At 44.9% G+C, this 22,023-nt stretch overlaps 1 protein-coding gene across 1 annotated transcript in view; it reads left to right on the forward strand.

Annotated features, from left to right (window-relative positions):
- Positions 1–22,023, forward strand: part of LOC128812223 (translation initiation factor IF-2-like) — a 29,378-nt gene that overhangs the window by 6,811 nt on the left and 544 nt on the right. The window lies entirely within an intron of this gene.

Consider the following 22,023-nt stretch of genomic DNA (forward strand, 5'->3'; position numbering starts at 1 on the left):
GACTGTCCACAACCTCCTTTCCTCCATCACGACAACGTGCTGCAGCCTTTTCAACCCTTTTTATTCAGTAGAGAGGCTTCTTGTCACCTGGCAGCCAAAGTGGAGGCTTTAATGTCCTAAATGAGGCTGAACATGGACCACAGAGAGGAAGAGCATGGGCTTGGAACTGTGTTTTCTGAATCTCTCCATCCATTGCCCACAGACCCTGGTGGCAGGACACACCTTCAGATGGCAACTTCATTGTTCCCATTAGAAAAATCCTAGATAATGCAGAAAACCTGTTTGAATTCTTGTTGGGAAATAATGGTTGTGGGGGTTTTTTGACACTTCCACACTCTGCATGTGGACATTTTCTATTGCAATTTCTTCTTTGGCTTCCTTTCCTTTTCACCTTGTGAGCTAATCTTCCATACATCCCAATTCCTGGATTTTGCCTGGGTACACAAAAATGGAGATTAACCTCCAGTATGTGCTGTAAGCAACAGCCTGGATTTTCAGGGCATCTGGATTTAGAGTTGCCAGAATTAGAAACACGAGCCAGACGAGATCATGCTAGGGCAATTCCCCAGGACTGGGCCATAAAGCCAATCAATTTAAAATGCAATAGAAAGCACCGAATTCTGGGTGAAGGAAGGCACTTACTGCTCATTTGGAAAGAAAAGCTCATATTCTAAATTGCTTTTCAGATCAGACCTGAGCCTACTTTTAGTGATGTCAGTGGTGCCACTTCCGTTCAGTCCAGTGCTGCCAGAATTTTCTGTTTACTGCTGTTACTTCTCCACTTCCCCCTCTCCTCCTTTTCCCAAGATCCCTGGCAGCACCACTCCTTGCGTGGTTCACAGGAGGCTCCAGGATGGTCAGAGGGATTGAGCAGCTCTGCTGGGAGGAAAGGCTGGCAGAGCTGGGATTGTTCACCTGGAGAGGAGAAGCTTTGTGGTGAGCTCGTGGTGGCCTGGAGGAGCTGCAGGAAACATGGAGAGAGACTTTGGAGAAGGGATGGAGGGACAGGACACAGGGAATGTGTCACACTATGAAATAACTCACAGAAACAGGCTATGTACATAGGAAGGAAAAAGAACCAAAAAAAGCAAACTTTATTTTCTGACTCCAGTATATGTACAATAGCAAAAGTGACAGTGGATTGGAGGGTGAAACTGCCACCTCTCCAACCACACTGGTCAAACCAACAGTCCATCGATTCTCTCCTCCCACAAAGAAGAATGCAAAACAATCATTATTTACATGAACAGTGTGAGAAAATTCAGTAGACATATGTAAATATCAGAAGGCATAAGAAACTTTTAGAAGAACTTTAAAACTCTCAAAAGACCAGGGTGACAGGAATGGCTTCCCACTGACCCAGAGCAGGGATTGACGGGATATTGGGAGGAATTCCTGGCTGTGAGGGTGGTGAGGCTCTGGCACAGTTTCCCAGAGCAGCTGTGGCTGCCCCTGGGTCCCTGGAAGTGCCCAAGGCCAGGCTGGACAGGGCTTGCAGCACCTGGGACACTGAAGGTGTCCTGCCCATGGCAGGGGTGGCACTGGATGGGCTTTCAGGTCCCTTCCAACCCAAACCAGTCTGTGATTCCAGGATTCCTCTTTGAGGACAGTTAGGACATGGAGACAGAGGCAGTGAGATGAAGTTATTTTAATCTCATGGAAAAAGGAGTTCACCGGCCATGGAGGGGATGGTGGCAGTGATGTCTGCTCTGCTCTTGCAACTCTTGTCCCAGTTTTGTTTTTGCTCCCAATGACAGAAGGTGACCTTTCATCCAAAATGGGCTCAGCTGGGAAGTTCAAGATGAGCTGACTCACTCCCATTTCACTTATCCCTAATGGAAGTTGTGGACTAATGCACCTCTAAAAATGGCCAAAGAGGTTTAGGGCCTGAACTTGTGGCTCTCTCCTAACACCAAACACTGCAATACTTGGGTTTCCAGTGTGTGGTGCATTAACTCATTAGCAGGCACTTAGGATATAATTTTTCTTCTGCTAAAATTATGAAATGGTGAGAGCCAGAACGAGCTGAGGTACCTGAGTGTCCTCCTCAGCCTCCAGCTCTAAGTGACCTCTGGAAAAGAACTGCTCTCCCTCTTTCCCACCAGCCAGGAAACCTTCTGGAAATTGCCATCAGAAATCAAATATTGTGGCTACTTTACGCGCAGGAGTTCCCTTATTCCTTCTCTGATATAATTTTGTTGAAGAGGAAAATCGCTGGTTTTCTTTTTCAAATTCCAAGGTTTTTGGCAATTTTACAAAAGACCAAATTCCTTTCAGCAGGAACTTTGGGAACTACCATTTTTGGTCACCACATCCAGGGAGTCATTACATGTGGATGTACAAAGAGAACCAGAGGTCTAGGAAGCCAGACTCACCCAGGAAAGAATAAATTAGGGTAGTTCTGAATGGAAGAGTGGAAGGAAAATGACAATACTTTTGAATTATAAAAGATTATGTTGAAAAATAAAGGGAACACTTTGCTCTTGACAAATAACATCAGCGAGAGAACAAGAAATTGGTCTTAATTTGGAACTTAGAAAGATTGATACCAAATATATTTGATGGAGAGGATGGCAGAGACTGGCTAAGGAGGTCACAACCCCACCATCCTGTGGCTGTTCATGCCGAGGGACAAATTGTTTGTGACCATATACTACACTCCTTAAAATAAGTATATTGTCAATAAACAGAGGAGGAAAATTAATTAAAAAGCAGATTTGGAACCAGATTCCAATAGAAACAATGACATAAAAAATGTAACATGAAAGGATTGAAGCTTTCTAGATCAACATGGCTAAGTAATGTTCAGGCCATTTCATATCCAGGCCCTGAATTCATGGAATTGGCTAAAATCATCTTCTTGAAAGTATATACATGGATATATGGATACACAAATACCCACATGCCTGCACACATGCATTCTTGGATCATTTGTGCACATCTTCAGGTTTTCAAGGCTCTTGTGTTTAGGGTTTTTATTTTCCATTCATTTTCTCTCTTTCTGCACCATCCATCTCTCTCTGGCTGGTTGGATAGCTGGGAAATGCCAGCTCCTTGGGAAGTCAGCTTCCAGAACTTTGGGGGGAAAAATATCTCAAATAATCAGATTTACAACAAGCTCGGAGCATTGGGATTCCTGAATAGAGATAAAATCTTAGGCATGAGGGTAGTGCTGGAATGTAAAATCCATAACAATTTCCTCCCCACTTTCACAGTATCAAATGTTTGCAGTTCCAGGGAGTGTGAGCGAGGCTCCCTTTTAGCTGTTGATTTAACTGGGCTTAAAATCCAATGAATAAATTGTCCAGAGTTCATCAGCTTGTGGGGTGCTCAGTGCCCACACACCAAATAATAAGCTCCACATCCCACTGTGAGCAGTTTATGGCCAGAAGACTGCAGGAACACGGCGGTGGAACTGTCAAAATAAAACATGTAATGGGCTCATAAATGAAATGAACGGATATTGGTTTACAATCAAGCCCATAAATATGTGTCACACCTGTCTCTGGGTGGTCAGCAGCAATCAGGCTGCTGAATTCTGAGCATATTTTTGAGCTGGTGCTGTCTGATTTGTCCTTCCCTCCTTGCTGAGCGATACCAAGGGGTGAAGTGAAAGGCTGAAGTGAAATGGTGCCACTGCAGCCAAGGTGATGTTAAATGTTTCAAGCTAAATATCCAACAAATCCAGGATAATTCGAGGCTAATTGTGTTTTATTGTGTTCACCATTTTAGGAAAAAAAAAATCAATGAAAATAGGTTTACAGCAGCTGTTTTCACCTCCCAGCAAAAGTCTGCACTTTCCCACTGAGGTTACTCTGAAAGTGGAAATAGTCTAACATAAGGATTAATAATAACAACAACAACAACAACAACAACAACAACAATAATAATAATAATTGTTTATTGTTATTGTGATGATTATGGTTATGTGATTATTATTATTATTATTATTATTATTATTATTATTATTAATAATAATAATAATATTATGGGAATGCTAAGGATTCCCTCTATGCAGAGTACTGGAGGAACAAAAACTTTACACTCAAAAGCTTCCAGCCAGTGACCAGAGTGAGTGAATCTACCTGTGATTGTTCCTCTTCATACCTACAACTCCAAATCAGGGCCTAATAAATTCAGCTCTTAGCATAGCTCTCCCAAAGGTTACTAATTTGAAAAGGCCATTTTCATTATTCTTCTGAAGAAGCCATAGAGGCAGATCCAATATTTGATGCTTGATATTTGCCCCAAATAATCCCCTAACTGATTTTAGGGTTTTGCCCCAGCTGCTAAACCAGGTCCTTGCTCCAGCAACTTCTTCGGGACTTTAGGTGGGATTTAGTGCAAAATCTTCTTTCTTGCTTATTTAATAGAGATAGCATTATTAAATAGTGAAATTGTGCTGTTTAAAATACAATCTTTTATTTTGCCATTTAAGCAGTCGTTTTTTGGGGGGGAGAATCCATTCCTGATGGAGCCATTTGGGCCCAGCCTTATGTGAAGGCCGTTGAAGAATCCCTCAAAGCTGAACGATTTTCCAGCTTAAATACACAAGGGAGATGTGGAACTCTGGAACTCCCTGCCAGGGCTCCAGTCCCACCTCTCCTTGCTCTTCTGCATCCTGAGAACCCTGTAGAAGTTAAAGTTTTCAGGTTGCCAGAGGAACCCCAGGATTGCCCAGGCAGAGACTGATTCCTTCATTTTAAATATATGACTAAAACACATTGTATTGTTGAGCTGGATCAAAAAAAGAAAAAAAAGCAGCAGAATGGCAAAACTGCTGCAAACCTGTGAGAAGAGAGGCATTTTCTGATTTTTTGGCGTGCAGTGCAGATGCAGAGAGCACCATTTCTTTCCCTCCATTTGCATATCTGTAAATGACTGCAAGGCAGGGTAGGAGGAGGCCAGCTGGATTCAATTACAGAGAAAGGTAAAAAATCTTTGGCTTCCGAATTTCATTTTGCAGTTTTGAGCAGGGTCACATTCTGAATTTCTTTCCAGACTTTAGAAAAAAGAATGAAGTTCTCGGCGGCGCATCCCAAGCGGAGAAGCGCACGGTGATCGGAATCATAAATTCTATTTTTACACGAATAATTAGTGTTTTGTCTCGTGCAGCCTTCCCAGTGAGCCACAGCAAGCCCATTTGAGGGCATTAGAGCTGCTTAGGGGGATTTCAGGGGACACTAATCTGCAGGACTTTCGCTGACAACCCAAAGGCAGTGTCACGTGAGAGCCTCATCAGGGCAAACCCACCCTGAGCCCTTCTGCAGCAGCCCTGAGCACAGAGCTCCCCGGCCTGGGATTCCTCAGGATGCTGGATTTACTGAGGTCAGAGCTGGATTTTTGGCGTGCCAGAATTATTTCTATTATTTTGAGAAGGAATTGAGGCTCCAGGTTAGTGACAGAGCTGCCTGCCAGCCCGGGATGAGATGCAAATCTCTTGCTCTGTGTGATTTTCACCTACTTAATGATAATAATGATAATAATAATGATAACAACAACACTCATCAGCATCACCACCGCCAAGAACAACAACTACAACAACAATAATTACAATAACAACAGTGCTACCTTTCACTAGCTCCTCATAAGCCTTGATCATTATTTTATGTATCTTAAACATTTTTTTTTTCTTCATACTTCCTCCTGGCAGTGCCATCATTTCTGCCATCCATGCACATATAGCAAGGCAAGGGTGGTCAAACTGGGACACAAACCTAGAGGAGTAGGTGGACAGTAAATAATTAGTAATTCTTTCCAGCCATTTGTACCTTAGAGAGGTCTCCAGTTTGTTGTCACTCTGAATTATTGGCCTTTGCTGATCAGCACAATCCTAGGAGTTACTCACAGACAGATCTTTTGTACTTGGTGCAACATGAAATTGAACTAAACCTTCCCTCTGCCTGCGTTCCTTTATTTCTCACAAGCCTTTAGCACAGCAGAGGATTTCCCAGGTACCCAGGTGCTGCTCAAATGCCCTAAAGTTGGAGGAGGATAAAGGCAGAGCCAACTAAGTGGAGCAGAGAATCCTCTGGGTTAGGATGACAGACAGGTTAAGATGACAGACATTGTTCCCCCTCCTACTTAGTCAGCTATATTTTTTTTTTTTTTCAGTGGATTTTCTCCCTTTTGGAGTCTCTCTGTACCCTGCAGTGTCAGGGAAAGGTGTTAACAAAGCTCAGCCACCCAGGGAAGGGCATGGTCTTCAATTTGTGCACGGGGAGGGGAGCAGAGAGGGATATTTGGAGTTTACAGACAGAGGTAGGAATTTGAGGGAGAGTTGGAAAGTCTCGAGTGTCTGGCAGTGGTGCCAGGGATGGAGACTCCTTCCACGCCCAGCCTGTGGCACAGGTGCTCCCAGCAGCAAAAGCCAGAATCCCTGGAACTTTGGGAATGGTGAGGGGTTTGAGCTCCTCATCCAGCCCCAGGGAAGTGTGCTGGTGGTTATTTCAGTCCCAGCCTCATCTCACATTAGCACTTTTGGGAGGAACGCCTGGCGGGGTGGGGATGATCAGTCCCGGGAAGGGAGGCGGGAGGTGTGTGCATCTCCAGCCTGTCTGCAGGAAATCAGAGCAGGTTTGGGAGTTACTGTGATTCTCACAGGACTGGGGAAGGTTCCCACCTCCTCCAGCCTCTCTTGTGTAACCCTGAGGACTGGATTAGAGCCCTGGCTGCTTGGCTTGAAGGGTGGTTTCAGTCTAAGACTCCTGGAAGCCCATTTGTTCCCACCAAAATACCATTTGTTCCTACTTTCTCCCATGCAGGTAACCTGGCTCTGACACAAAGTAGTCCCTCAAAGGATCCTTGGCTAATTTTAGCAATCCAAGGGTAACTTGCCCCATTTATTGCAGGTGGAAGGTGCAAAAAAGCCTTTCTGCACCAAGACCTTTTTTCTCTGTTTGTGCCAGTACGAGTGAGGCAAGAGCCTGACTTTAACAGAACAGATAAAAATAAACCCAGCCATGGACAAAGCCAATTATGTTCTCCATTGCCTAGGGATGGGCAGCCTAATTTGCAGCTGACAGCGATTTGATGGACTGAACCATCCTTTTTCTGATCCAGCATTTGAAGTAATTTTTATTGTAAACCAATCATTACCATGCAGGACTCTCCGTACCGCCGGTGTCACCGTGACAGATTCCCACAGCAGTGCTGCTGCTCGGGGTTTTTCCTCCCATCCCTCACTGCCCTGGCACGTTCTGGGAGGTGCTGGCCATGGTGTCCCCAGCAGGGGCCCTGGGCACAGCAGCTGATGGGTTGGGTGAGAGGGGCAGTGCCAAACACATCCCCAGCGCTGGGGACATGCTTCCAATCTCCTCGCTGTCGTTTTGGCAGGGCTGCTAAATTTAGTCCTCCAGTTCAGAATATGCAGACAGCACGTTAGGCTGGGAGCTTAGCAGTGAACATTTCCTCCACCTTCATCCACAATGGCCTCTGGTTTTGCTCTCTTTTGTGGTTTATAGGTCATAAAATGATTTCCCCCTCCCTGAGGACATTGTACTGGTTTGTGTCTGGCATCTGTGCAAGCCAGTAAGTCCTAAGCTGTCGTGTAGCATCCTTCTGTTCCCTGCATGGGCACAGGGGCACAGCTCCTGCCCAGCGTTGTTGGACAGAACACCACTTCGTTAGAACCAGCTGGAATTTGTTTCCACCAGAGCTCCAGCAATTTCTCTTTGCAGCAGCCCCAGAGCTGTTGGAATTTACTTGTCTGCACCAGAAAAACTTCCCCATGGAAGGTGTGTGGTGCAGAGGTACAGGGAAATTTGGAGAGGATACGTGGAGGGTGAAGATCTGCTGCTTTTGCAGAGGTGGTGTGATCTACGTCCCCTTTCCAGGTCCATGAGGGCTCACTAGAGACCCAGGAGGTTCCATCTACATTTCCCTCTATTTGTAGCTGTGAAATCTGCAATTTCTTCCTTTCCACTGTAGTGTTCAGTGAAGACTGATTAACAAATGATAGACACCCACTGTTGCTAACAGGAGCAATAAAACCCTATAATTTTCATGAGAGAGGTCACCGAGACTTTCCTCTAATCCTGCAGAGTTTCAGCAACACCTCCACTCCTGCAAAGCCCCGAGGTAAAGGAAGGTTGTTGAGGCTGTGCCATTGAGCACAGAGATGGTGAGACAGGCCAGGGGCAGGGTAACTCGTGCACCTCAGCTTCTGCTCCTTCCACTCACGTGTGCCAGGGTACCTGTGTGCTGAAAAGCTGTGAGGAGCAAACTCTCTATTTCCCACTGATGCTTTTTGCCTCATAATTTACACTGATTACACGTTTGTATTGGCCAAACACAGATATATGACTTTTATTAGATAAAAAAAAAAAAAATCAAAGGGAAGATGGAGAAATATGTTTAATCATTTCAGAATACTCTGAAGGTAGTTATTTCAGAAGCAAATCTAAGCAGGGTGTGTCCTGGCAGGGAGACTTCTGGCAACATCAAGACACAGGGATGCTCTGCCACAGAGGGGACCCCGTGCCTGGTGTTCCAAGGTCCTGCAAGCTCAAGTTCTACCCCTGCAGGGACTCAGGTGTGGCTCCTGCCCTTAGTTTTGGGGTGGGATTTGGCCACACAGGTGCTGGAGAGGTGAAGGATCTGCACTGAGCATTGGGAAGGGCTCAGGGTGGGGTTGGCAGATCTCAGGTGGCTGTGGCCAGGTGGGGATGGGCTCTTTCTCCAGGCAGCACTGACAGAACCAGAGGACACAGCCTTAAGCTGTGCCAAAGGAAATACAGGTTGGCCTCTCAGTTTGGGAAGGACATTGAGATGCTTGAGCACATCCAGAGGAGGCAACAAGGCTGGAGAGGGGCTGGGAACACAAACCCTGTGAGGAAGCACTGAGGGAGCTGGGGGTGCTCAGCCTGGAGAAAAGGAGACTCAGGGGTGACCTCAGCACTCTCACAGCTCCTGAGAGGTGGCTGTGCTCAGGTGGGGCTGGGCTCTGTCTCCAGGAACTGACAGAACCAGAGGTCAGTCTCAAGTTGTGCCAAGGGAAATACAAGTTGGATATTAGGAAAAAAGTTTCTCATGGAAAGAGTGATAAAGTTCTGGAATGGCTGCCTGGGGAGGTGGTGGAGTCACCATCCCTGGAGGTGTTTAACAAAGCCTGGATGTGGCACTGGGTGCCAGGGTTTAGTGAGGGGTTGGGGCTGGGTTGGACTCGATGATCTTGAAGGTCTCTTCCCACCCAGTGATTCTGGGAATTCTGGGAATTTTGTGTCTGCATGATCCCACGGGAAGGGCAGAGAGGCTGGAACATGCAGGACATACAGCTGGGATGGGTCTGCAGCAGCCACCAGAGTTTCTGGGATCCCTGCACGGATCTGGGGTGAGAATTGTGCCCTCATCGAGCGGCGCTGCTGGGAAGCGCTGAGAGCAGCCCAGTTTCCTGAACAACCCTGCGAAAGGAAACAGATTGCCTGGGGCAAGACATTTAGAGGGGCCTACACTTCTCTTTGTGCTTTTAAAGCTGTTCTCGCTGTGGGTGGAACGCTGCCTCCCCAGGATGGAGTCGGGCAGCGCTGTGCGCTGAGCACACCTGCCGGCAGCTGGGAGCGCTGCTCGGAGTCCTCCTCCCGGGGGAAATTCAGGGCATCAGGAAGATCAGTGAGCATCCAGATATTGCTGCTTGTCTGCCCTGTGTCACACAGTCCCAGAATGGCTTGGCTTGGAAGGGGCCTTAAAGCTCATCTAATTCCAGCCCCCGGGCACGGGTAATAAATGATTCCCTTGCTGGGTACTTGCCACTTCTCAGCTTCTTTTTCCTGCCTCTGTCGAGGTCGGGATTGAGGCGCTAGAGACGGTATTCCATGTCCTATATGACAAGTCGTGAGTTCTACAGCATTCTACTAACAAGCTACAAAGTGGCTAACTCTCTTTCCAAGGCTAAACTAGCTAAGTGTCGTAGGTCGATAAGGAAGTGAGTTTCTTGGGACTAACTTGGCACTAACTAAGTAACTAACTAACTATCTTTCTTTTAAGGCTGAACTACCTAATGAAGAAATGACACCTAAATTATTTTCACTTTTAACCCAATAACTGATCACTCGAAGTCCACAATGTGGACTTTTCTGTCCAATTACAAAACAACACCTGAACCCACGAAGAAGAAGCCTCCACCCTAAAACCTCCATCTTGCTCTGTATCTATTGCTATATTCTAAACCCCCAAACTCTTTAAGTTTTTCACCCTGTGACACCGCGCACTTCCACTCAAACTCCACACCCATAATCCCAGGGCTATCAATCAATTTTGGAAGCCTTCTCCACGGCCCCAGGTGGAGGTGACCTCCTCTCTTGGGGGATCAGAGTCTGTCAGCACAGAAAGTCTAAAACTTTCAGCATCCAGAACTCCAACAGGTACTGGCACAGCTCTGTGCAGAGGGGATTCCCAATCTCAGGAAATATCACAGAATCATGGCATAGCATCAGAGAATGGTTTGGATTGGAATCCACCATCCAGTCATCCGCTTTCCACCATCCCAGGGTGCTCCAAGCCCCCTCCCCCTGGCCTTGGGCATTTCCAGCCACAGCCATAGCCCAATACCTTCATACAGCTGTTTACAGCAGTTAAATACATTTCTAGAAATGTAGATTATGGCCAAGGGTTGCTAAAATTGAGGTTTCTGAGCTCCAAACCCACAGGGTTTGCAGTTTCTGTGCACGTTTCCCAGTGATTTCCATAGGCCTGGTCCTCCCACCTGTTTAAAATAAGCCTTAAGACTATTCACCTTGCAGCAATCTATGTTTAGACACTTATTTTTAAGATTTTCATTTCAGTTTTAATGTATTCCCTTTTTCTGGAAATCAAAAGAAAGCTTGCTAGGAAAATAATTTAAATTTCCATTCCCCCTCCCCCCCCCCCCACATTTTTCCATGTTGATTACTCACAGGTATCTCTTATTCTTCTGCAAGTTCTCTGAGTCATGGATCCTTCCGTAACCACCACTGCCATGCACACCCAGCACAGGCCCCAGAGCAGAACAAAAGGATTTTTCAATCAAATTACATTTTCAAATAAATTTTCAAACCCTAATTTATCTTTTCATTAGGTAAACAGCTGAGACAATAAGAAAAAGTCTTGTGGCAGCCAATTCCTGCAAATAGTCACTCATTCTAGTTCAGTTCTTTGCTACATGAAAAACCAATGTGTTGATTTTTAAGTATCCTCAAGAAATTTGATCTCATTTTAATTGGAGGAAAAATTGGTCAATAATTGTTATTATATGATCAGTTTGCCTTAAAGTTTGTCTTCTGTATAGATTTTAATATATCTATATAGCTTAAACCGGTTTTCTGAAAGGGGAAAATAACATTATAACTCATTTTGGGGATTATAAACGGAGTAATTCTCTTGAAACTGGTCTTTAATACAGTTAATAGCTCTTGGCTTCACCTCGAGATGCTTAACAAGCCCATCATTAACTGTGGCTAATGAAAAATTAATTAAACTTTTTATAATCTAACACCAGATGACAAATCATTATAAATCATGCCCTCGGTTATTCATGTCACTAAAGCCAATAAATGAGTTGGGAAGTTCACGTGTATGTATAAAGCTGTAAACAAATATGCAATGAATCGTGCTGGTTGTCAATAATTATTGTTATCAGTCGCTTTTAAAATTTCTATTTAAGATTCCCAGAATTGTCACTAAGGTATGACCCTGCATGTAATTTTTGGAAGACTTAATAAGAAACCTTAACATTGCACATGGTCAGAGACTCCTGGAATCTGCACCAGGATGAGCCACACCAGCCTGGAAGGGAATTAGCAAAACTGGGGAGATTTAGAAGGAGGAGGGCAGAATTATTGCAAAGCCTGGCAGGACATCATTTAGGAATAAAACCCTATTGCACGGGATTTGAAAATCTTACAATAAAACCAGGGAACTATTGTTTTTTCTTTCTGTTTGGAATTTGTCTGAGTGACTCAAGGAAGGAACAGCAGCAAGAGCAATTAATTGTGTCTGCAAACCAGTTCAAATGCCTCAGATGTGCAGGATTAACAGGGGAAAACGCTGAGCACTCCAAGAGCCTTTCGCAGGACAGGTCAGAATCCATTTGTAAACCCAGTGGCTATTTCCAGGAGAGCAGGATTAGCTCACAACCCCCCAAAACCTGCCCATCCATGGCTCACATCAGCTGGAGCTCCTGAGGGGAAGCAGTGCCAGGGTTGACCCCAGCCCTTCAGAGCAGAGCAGCCGAATTTTCCCGTGTGGAATTAGGGCACCCAGGTGGGCTGAGCTGGGTGAGGAGCGGCGCTGTGGGTGCTCCAGGAGCAGGAGGGAGGTGTGGAGGGGCAGCTCAGGAGCTCCTGCCCAGCTCCAGGCCCCATCCATCAGCTCCCAGCTCTTCCCTTTCAGGGCTGCACACGCAGAACCTTTTGTAGGATGAGAGGAGAGGCTTTCCTTTGAAGTAACTCCTGCTCTGGGCGTGCTGTGCTCCCTGTCCTTTATCCAGCTGCTCTTTCAGTGCTGTCCAACCCACACCTGCTCCTCCTCAGGGTCACAGGACCCGACCTTGTCTCTGTGGTTCCTTTGTTCTCCTTGCCTTCCCCTCCCATCAGCTCTGCGTGTCCCCTCCGGGCTGTGCCCAGCCCCGATTCCACTCCTGGCTCAGCTTGAGCATCCCCACAGATCTATAAATACCCCTGGGCAAGGCAGAGCTCAGCAGCACATCCACACCCCGTGGAATTGCCTTCCTCGTGTCCCCTTTGTCCCGCTTTTGGGGTGCACTTGTGCTTGGGGACAAAAGCCCTTCTCGGTGAACCTATGAAAGCTCCCAAAGTTGCTGATGTACTCCAAAAATTACTGCAGCCCAGCACAAACATATTTTCTGCCTCTCCCTCTTGCTTGCAAAAGCCCAAATTGATTTATTTTCAAACTCAAGCATCAGTTTGCCAAGTGCAGGAATATGTAATGCAGCAATTATGGGCATTCCCCAAAAGCTGCTTTTATGTATTTATGAAGAAAGCTCCCATGGGTAACACTTCATCTCAAATATTTGACTTGGAAATGCTTTTATTTTTCCAAGTTCTTTTCAGATGTCTCTTCTGAAAGCTGATCTGGTATTTTTCATCTCCTGTAACATTTCTTTGAAAGGCCACATTCTGTAGCCATGGTTTTGCCATGCAGGACTTTTAGGCAGAGAACAAACTTTAATGGTGACGTGAGAAGTTATTTTACAAAAGAGATCACAGCACGACTTCTTTTTTTTCCTCCAAAAATCACATTTAAACTGATTTTTTTTTTTTTTTTTTTGGATCATCTGTAATTCAGACACACCGAAAATGTAATTAATTTCCATCACAAAGTTTCAGTTCTGATGCAGAATATGGGCCCGGGGATATAATCCAGAAATTGCTTCCAGCATGTGAAATGTGCAATTATAAAAAGGAAATATTTAACTCTCACTATGCTCTTGGGATCACAATGTCAATTAAAGATCTCAAAAAAATTAATTGTTTCATCAAGTGGAAACACCTGAGGAGGGTCCATGGCCAAGGTGCTCTGCCAGGGCTCCCCAGGGTGCAGAGCTGGCTTTAGGAGGAAGCTGGGGATGATATTTATAAGACATGGAGGCTGGGATCTGCTTTAGGATCAAAATATTGAGCATAAAATGAATAATCATCCAGTTATGACAACAATAAATGACAGTGACACTCGATGGGAATGTCAGTGGAAAATCGGAGTGTCCTGCATGTCAGAGCTTCACCAAGGGCTGCTCAGGGGCTCTCACCTGCAAGAATTGAGCTCAGGGGTAAATTTGCCCCAAGAATTCAGCTCAGGGGTAAATTTACCTCAAGAATTGAGCTCAGGGGTAAATTTACCTCAAGAATTGCCCTCAGGGTACAAAAGAAGGGCTGTCCGTGTGCTCACTGTACCACAGGAGGCGTCACTGCTGCCTGGTTGTGGCTCTGAGAAGGAAAAAAAAAGAAGATTTCTTTGTGACTCTCCACTACCTTTAATATTGCTTCAAGTGCCTGGGACAATCCTGAGGACGCCCCTGAAAAGAAATGAAAAGAAAAATGGAATTTCTCTTCCTTCCGAGCCTTTCCACAGAGCCTGAGCTGCTCAGGCTGGCTGGGGCCGTAATTCACGGGCATTTCCAGCAGGAGATGTAGGAACTCTCATTTTCTCTGGCAGATTTCTTCTGGAGCCAGCATTACCAAGCCATGATTAGATCAGATGACACCATGGGAAGTTTCAGAGGGAGAAAAGCCGGAGCAGGGATGCTGCAGAGCTGGAATGTTCTGTCCTCAGTGAAGGGCCTTCACTCCCAGGGATCCTGTGAAAGGCACCAGCTCAATAATTTGGATTTGACAAGCCCTAACAGCAGCCACTGCCTGATGAAGGTCAATAATTTGGATTTTAATACCTAGCAGCATTCTCTGCCTGGATGCTTGATCACAGTGTGATCATTTCCTGCCAGCCCCTTGCTCCGCAGCAGGATCTGTGGGGTTGCATTCCTCAGGCTGAAACGGAGATATTTGTATTTACTGAAACCATGCACCTTTGTATTTATCTCTGCATTTGTCCACTTCACTCCCTTTCCAAGGCAGGATTTCCACTGACTAACACCATGGGAAATTCAGGATGAGCCAGAGCCGGTGCCAGTTAAAAGCAGAGCTGAAAATTCACCTGCTTCAGTTCCAGTGCTCTTTTATGGAAATCAGGGCTCTAACCAGGAACCTTTTGTTGTCACTTTGTGAGAGGTGGTGTGGCAGGATAAATTGAAGCATTAATTGCAAACCCACCAGTGGGATCTCAGCATATGGATATGATGTGTGGGAACGCATGGGAAGTTGAAGGAATGGGACGTGCAGAGGCTGCCACAGTGAAAAAATATTGAATATGAAAGGTGAGAACAGAGGAATTGAAAAGAAAATGATTTTTAAAGAAAAGACAACTGTCATCTGCAATAAGAAAAAAAAAAGGGGGGAAATACCAATTAGAATTAAATGCTGGATATTCCAAATTATTCCAAACACAGAAAGGTGCCATAAATTAAATGTCATTGTATTCTGTAAAACGTGGGGATTTTGTGGGCTTCCTAACCCTAACTCCTGGTATTTAACATGAGCCCCAACAGGAGGAGCGGCAGGAAAAGAACAACAGGGAAGGGATGATCCAGAGGGGCTTCAGATGCTGGTCTTGCCCCTTGGGAGCTCAGATCCTCAAATTCTCCTTGTTAATTTGGATTTATTTAACACTTTCAAATGGATTGTGATGAAGTAATACAAATAGAAGGAGTTTATGAAAATTCGTGGCAGAAATACTAAAATATTGGCTTTTCCAACAGAGCAGAGGGGGAGAAATCACTGTTGGATCTTGTGCAGCTCTGGCAGCAACTTTGATGGTGATGTAACTTTAAAAAAGCACTGAATAGGGCTGTCAAATAACCTGAGCAGCAATGTATATATATAAAAATATATCTGAAGTGTTACATAAAGGAGGAATTTTAATATATTACAAAAACTGGTAACATGATGGCAAGAAATCTGTTAATTAGCATGTCTGCCATACATCTTTTTGAACAGTCACCTTAAGAAGAACTGAAGACAGCGTTAGCAATGATTGATACAAAATAATTAGCTTGTTTTCAGGGCTTAAATAGTCATTACTTTCCTGTGAAGTCCCTAATTAAGCTAATCCTAGTTTATAATACATTAGCAACAACTATTTATGTAGAAGCTACTTCTTAGGGGCTAAAAATAACATCCAAGTTTTGAAATGCTCAAAATGATCTGCGAAATTGTAGAGCTCGGGACAGGAACAATACAGACTGCAAAAAATTATGTAAGAGCTTGATTTATTCCTCACTGCCCACATGAAATTCGCTCACCTGAAGGCTGCAGATACAACTGTTTAAAGGCTTGCATGAAACAATTTTCTCTTTTCTACTCTCAAAACCCATGACAGGCTGTTACCACGATTTTCTCAGGAGGTCCTGTTGCAGCACTGCCCAATTATTTCCTAAAAAGTGTAAAGATTTTTCTCCCTGACTCACAGTGTAAGAGATGAAGGAGTGATTTTCAGTTTGATGTTCCACTTCAATCAAAGGTAAAGAACTGATAAAATGAAGTTGACACAAAACAAAGCACAAAAGTCTGCACTGTTGGACAAAATGGGCTTTGACCTTCATCCACATACAAAAAAATGGAACTCTAAATAGGTAGAAAAAGATACAAAATGAGGAAGATCCATATCTTGCAGTTGCTGGTTTTTCCCAAGTGGACAGAATTATGGCTTTCCTTGACTTTTTGCCTTGCTCGATCATCTACCTGTGTCAGTTGGAGGCAATGTTTAGATACAAAGCCCTCAAGTCATGCAGGAAGGAAATTACCTGATGAAATTATCTGAGGTGGGAAAATCCAGACTGATATGGAAGGCAAAGGACTCCACTCCTGGCCAAAAGGAATGATTTAATGGAAAAAATTAAACAGTCAACGAATCCTACAAAAGATCAACATGAAGCAGGAAACCTGGATCTCCCCATGGCTTGGATTTCCAAGGAAGGAATTTCAATTTCTATTTGAAGACAGAGCTGAACTTCTCACTTAAATAATTTGTAGAAGCTTTTTTATCAGCTTAGGCTCAAAACCTGAGTGGGGTAACCACAGTGAGAAAGAAAGTGCCTGAGATCCACCTGAAGTGCCCTCAGCTATGAACCACAGGGCTCCCTCCACCTGGCTTCCCACTGAAATGTGTGCTGGCTGCATCACATCATGGAATATCCTCTCTGTTCCCCCTGTTCTCCCCTGTACAGGATCAATAATTCGTCCACTTCTCTTACATGGGCTGTTTCATACGTTGTAAGAGGTAAAATATACACAGTGTGTGTAAGGGAGGGAGATTTCCTGCAGGAGATATTTGCAGAGCTGCGAAGCCCAGGAGCAGGGTAAGGCAGAGTGCAGGGATGTGTCTCCCTCAGGTGTGACAAGCAACTCCTTTTCAGGCCCACTTTTAATTTTTTTTTTCTGCATGAGATGTGCAAAAATAACCACTCCATAAACAATTTGCTGAGGCAAATATCAGCGAGTTCCTGCTTTTAACCCACACAAAACAGAAAACAAATTCGCCACAAAGAATTTGTGACAAAATCCTGCAAAAATGTGATCTTGTGTTCAGAGCAGAGGCAACATGTACACAAATTACCTCCTTTTTTTGTTTTTTGCCTCTGAATTGAGAGTACAAATTCCTGATTCTGTCCTCAAGTGAGATTTTGGTAGCACTGCCCAAGGCAGTGTGTCCAAGCCTCCACTGTCACCCTGCTGAAGGCTAGGACAGGCCCTTTAAATTCAGAAATCCTTAATGCACACATGTACAGGCTCAGGCTGATTTTTACATGAGCGCCTTTAAGTTGGAAAAGATTAAGTGGAATTAAACATGGATGCCTTTTTAACAGAGCCCTCTCCCAGAAGAGATCCCTTTTTTCAGCACTCACTCCAAAGACTCCTTTAGCAGTGTTAGATTTGACTGCAAATGACAAGCTGTACACAGGAACCAGACATTTTTGTCCCTATCATCACTTATTAACTGTTGTTATTGTCGCTGACAACGTCGTGATAATAACAGGGATCCTCTCAACAGCTGGCTTGAAGCTGTAGGAGTTTCTGACATTCAGAAGTGTCTCAGCAGAAGTGACAGGTGAAGGCATGCTCAGAAGCAATTTATCCTGGGAAGAGAATATGAAAGCCATCCGAGCTGCCTGAGACATTTGGGGGTCTTTGCTAGCCCTCAGGATTTGTTGTAGAGGTTGAAAAGCAGCAGCATTTTCTTTTTTATAAGGTAGCACCTGTAAATCACTCCCCAGCGCCGGCATGCTGCAGCTCATCCAGGAAAATCACTCACAGGGAATCATGGTGTTGCAGTGAACACGGTGAGGGCAGCTGTGGATGAGTGGGGAAAACAGGAAAAGCAGCTGTTGGCTGATTCAGCATGGAGGGGATGTGCTGAGAGGTTGATTTCCTTCAGCTCTTGGGAGGTGTGAGGCTCTTCTGAGAGGGGCTTGGCTGCTGAAAGTGCCTGCTCTCCAGGCCTGGAGAGTGGATAATGCCTTCAGCTTCCCAGATTTTTGTGTCGTGGGGAACTGAGCCTTTCTGGCACCACCTCACCCACAGTGCAAAGAGCTGGACCCTGTGTCCTCATCCACGTGCACTTCTCCAAACTCTGGTCCACCACAGATCTACCAGCCAAAGCCTGAGGATCCCTCACCACCTGCAGCTCAGATTTTGATGGGATTCTCAAAGGGATCAAAGCTGTGATGAGCTGAAAATTATGGATGTAGGCTGAAATCATCCTGAATCCAGTAAACCTGCACCCATAGGACTTCAAACAAAGGATTTAAAAAGACAAGTTCTTGACAGAAGTCCAGCCCCACATGAGTTTCTCACAGATGGGTGGGAAGACAGCACAGCCTGAGCAGCCCTGAGTTGTGCCCGTGCCCTGCTGGGTTGGGAGGGACCCCAGCAAGGCTTGGAATGCCAAGATGTGGCCAAAGGAATTTTTTGTTGGGTGGTTTGCAGCTCATCCTTCAGGAGGTGTTTGGACAACTCTCTCAGTCACGTGTTGGGGCTCATGGGGTGGTGCTGTGCAGAGCCAGGAGTTGGATTTGGTGATCCTTTTGTGCCCCTGACAATCCAGGGAATTCTGAGCCTATGAACTGTTGAGAGCTCCCTTGTCAAGGGAAATAGAGGTTGGATATTAGGAAAAAGTTTTTTCCAGAAAGAGTGATAAAGTTCTGGAATGGCTGCCCGGGGACGTGGTGGAGTCACCATCCCTGGAGGTGTTTAACAAAGCCTGGATGTGGCACTGGGTGCCAGGGTTGAGTTGAGGGGTTGGGGCTGGGTTGGACTCGATGATCTTGAAGGTCTCTTCCAACCCAGCGATTCTGTGAGTCTGTGAATTCTGTGAAGGCCACCAAGTCCACCCTGGGTTGCCCAATGTCCTGATTATCCATCACTGGCCTCCCAGGCTGGCACTGCCCCTGCTCCACCAGCTGCAGGAAATCTTCCCTGCTGTCCAAGGAAATAAATCTTTGCACCTTCTCCAGCCGTAAAAGAACGATTCTGAGTGATCAAAATAAAATGGCTTAGGCAATGTGTTTTCTGAAGTTGGAAGAGGCAGGTTGCAGCTGTGACAAACCAAAGGCAGGGGGAGCATTATTAGCCAGGCTGTGTCTCCCAGGATTAGAGGTAGGAGATCTAATATATAGAAGGACCCAAGGGTGAGATTATCTCGGGATAATATACCCTGTAGGTTTTGAAACTGCAGCCAAAGCAATCAAACCTGTTACCATAGCATTCGTTTTAATGCACAGATAAATTTGTAGCTCTTGTTTATATAGCTCATCCTCTGGAGGCACTGATATGATTCCCTTTAAAACTCCACTTAATGAGAAAATAATAGAGCATTGTGGATATAAGAAACATTTTTTCCCACTGTCGCTGTCATCATCTTTTATACAGTCAGACTGATCTTTGAAAGTATAAGTTGGATTTATTTTATGTACCACAAAACCTTTAAAAATCTTTCTTTAAACTGAGCTTTCCGATTCCAGCCTAAAGCCAGAAATACTCACTGTCTAAACATATTTATAAATCAGTATATCACCCGTAAATCTTACCTTATCCCTAATAGGAAATTTAAAATTGTAACTCTTGAAGCTTCACCTTGGCAACACACATTCTTATTTTATTGCCTTTCCTGGACAGAAAGCGCTGATGAGATGGAGAATGTGGCCAGGGAAAAGGGATTGCATCTCCCTGGCTGGGTGCAGTGAGCTGTGTAACGAAACCATGTGTGTTTACTTTCCTTTGGATACAGCACTGCAGCAAATCTCCAGCCTTTTTCAAGGTTTTTTCCAAGTTTCTTTTTACCCCATAAGTTGTCCTGCAATCCTTCTGGACCAGCTGAGGAGCTCCATTCTCATGGAATGTCCTCCAGTGCAAGGACAAGGTGTTGCCAATGTTGACATCAGCAGGTCTGGTGTGAGCTGGTACCAAGCTGGTACAAAGCTCAGTAATTCACTTTGTCTGGGAAGGATTGGTGGTCTGTACATAATTTACATTATCTAGCATTTATTATTCATACCTATAAACAAACACCTATGTGGATTGGGCCTTCAGACATCTCAAACTTCCTAAGATTTAATAACAACAGAAGTAATGTAATTTGCTGGCACTGATGTTTTATCCTTGGCCTCACTTGAAGATTGTGGGAGTTTTGATTTGAGCAGGAAAACTCCGAGGCTGCTGTTGGCTGCGCCTCTGCTGAGGGGCAAAACTCATATTGTTTGTTACTCCATAGTTTTTGTTGCTGCTGCCTCTGGTTTTTCTTAATCTCACCCGAATTTGGGACTGCTCCTGCTCTCCTTTAACTCAGGAGATGTGTGGCCATGCCAAATCACACCTGCACTTCCCTGCACCTCTGGGTTGCTCCTGTCCTGGGGACACTTTGCTTTGTCTGGAGAGGCAGAAGGATGAGAGAGAAGAGAGAAGAGAAGAATGTAATAATAAGAACAATCTTGTGGGTCATGACCAAGTTAAATTTCATCTCCCTGGGCTTCTACAGAAGCTGGTGCCTGGTTCATGAAGAAGAGCTTCATTTTGCTCTCCCCGGACATGCAGGTTGAGGTGGTGAGATATCCCAGGATTTTTGAAGCCTCGTTTCCACACAGCCCAATGTCAAGGCTCACAATCCTGCTGTTAAAATGGAAATGCAATTATTGACTCGGAAAAACGCTGCGCTGGGAAGTCACTAATGAAGTCAGCCCCAAATGAGGGAATTGGAGAGGGTTGTATGTTACAGCCACTAAGAAATATCATCTCAGTTGCCAGCAGTGGCAGGGGAAGGAGTGCAAGGCTTTGGCTCAGGGTTTGTGGCTGAGCACAGCAACACAAAGCGACCGAGCTGAATTCAGATTTCAGGAATTGAGGATACAGGTTGATCTTATGAAAAGCCAGGACTGGGGATTTAATAAAGGCCAGACTTAATTCTGCTGTTCCTTAGGCTCTGGACAACTCAGCAGAGTGGGAGATTCATCCTCCAGCTCGCCCACCTCTGTCACAAACCTCTCCTTCTCATCCCAGTTTTCCTTCGTGCTGTGCAGCTGACACAGTTGGAGTCAGACTCATCCTGTCCCGCTGGGATCTGAGCAGGAAAACCAGTCCAGTTTTCCTTCTGACAGATTTACTTTAAATAACTTTATGTTTCTAATTGCTTTGGGACATGAAACATGTATGGAAAGATCTCGAGGGATTGGATTAAATAGATTTAATTATGACTCTGGCCTCTACGGAGAAGCATTTCTTGAGGAACATTAACAAATATACTCTTGTTTTTTTAACCCCACTTGGTGTGTGGAAATTTTCTGTATCTGAAAAAGAGAAATTAATTTAAATTTAATGATGGTGTCTCATTAATTCTGCACACCTGCTGTGATCTACCATGTACAAATGGAGGTGTCACAGTGCAGGAATTAGGGATCTGATCCATACTTCTTGCAAATAACCCAGGCAGATGGAAAGGCCAAGGATTCAGTGAGGTTGGTTTAGGATGCCCCTACACCTCTGGGCAGATGTAAAATTGTTCTCCACTCTGTGTTTCCAACATCAGCCACCAAACATCTGCATTTCTGTTCCTTCCCTGGGGACTATTTCAGTTTAGCTGATTGTGCTGCTGGGAAAAAATTCTTAATATTCTATCCCATTTCCCTTCTAATCCCATTTGTCCTACTTACAGCCCCAAAAAGGATTCTTCCCCTCCTTGGGGTGTTTGCCCCAGGAAATTTTAGACCATTCTTGATGTTGTCTTATAATTATAGCTCAGCTGATCTCCATGTGTTCCATATGTGCCAGCAGACAGGGAAAGCATCCTGAATGAATCCATTCAACTCTGAATCATTTTCCTGAGCTCTCACCAGCTCTATTTCACTGCACTTGGGGTTTGATTTGTGAAATAGAAATCCCCAACTGCTGCTGCAGGATGGATATTCCACTGAACAGAAAGAAGGGATTA

This window comes from Vidua macroura, chromosome 10 (genome assembly GCF_024509145.1).
Source record: "Vidua macroura isolate BioBank_ID:100142 chromosome 10, ASM2450914v1, whole genome shotgun sequence".
In the NCBI taxonomy this organism is placed as follows: domain Eukaryota; kingdom Metazoa; phylum Chordata; class Aves; order Passeriformes; family Viduidae; genus Vidua; species Vidua macroura.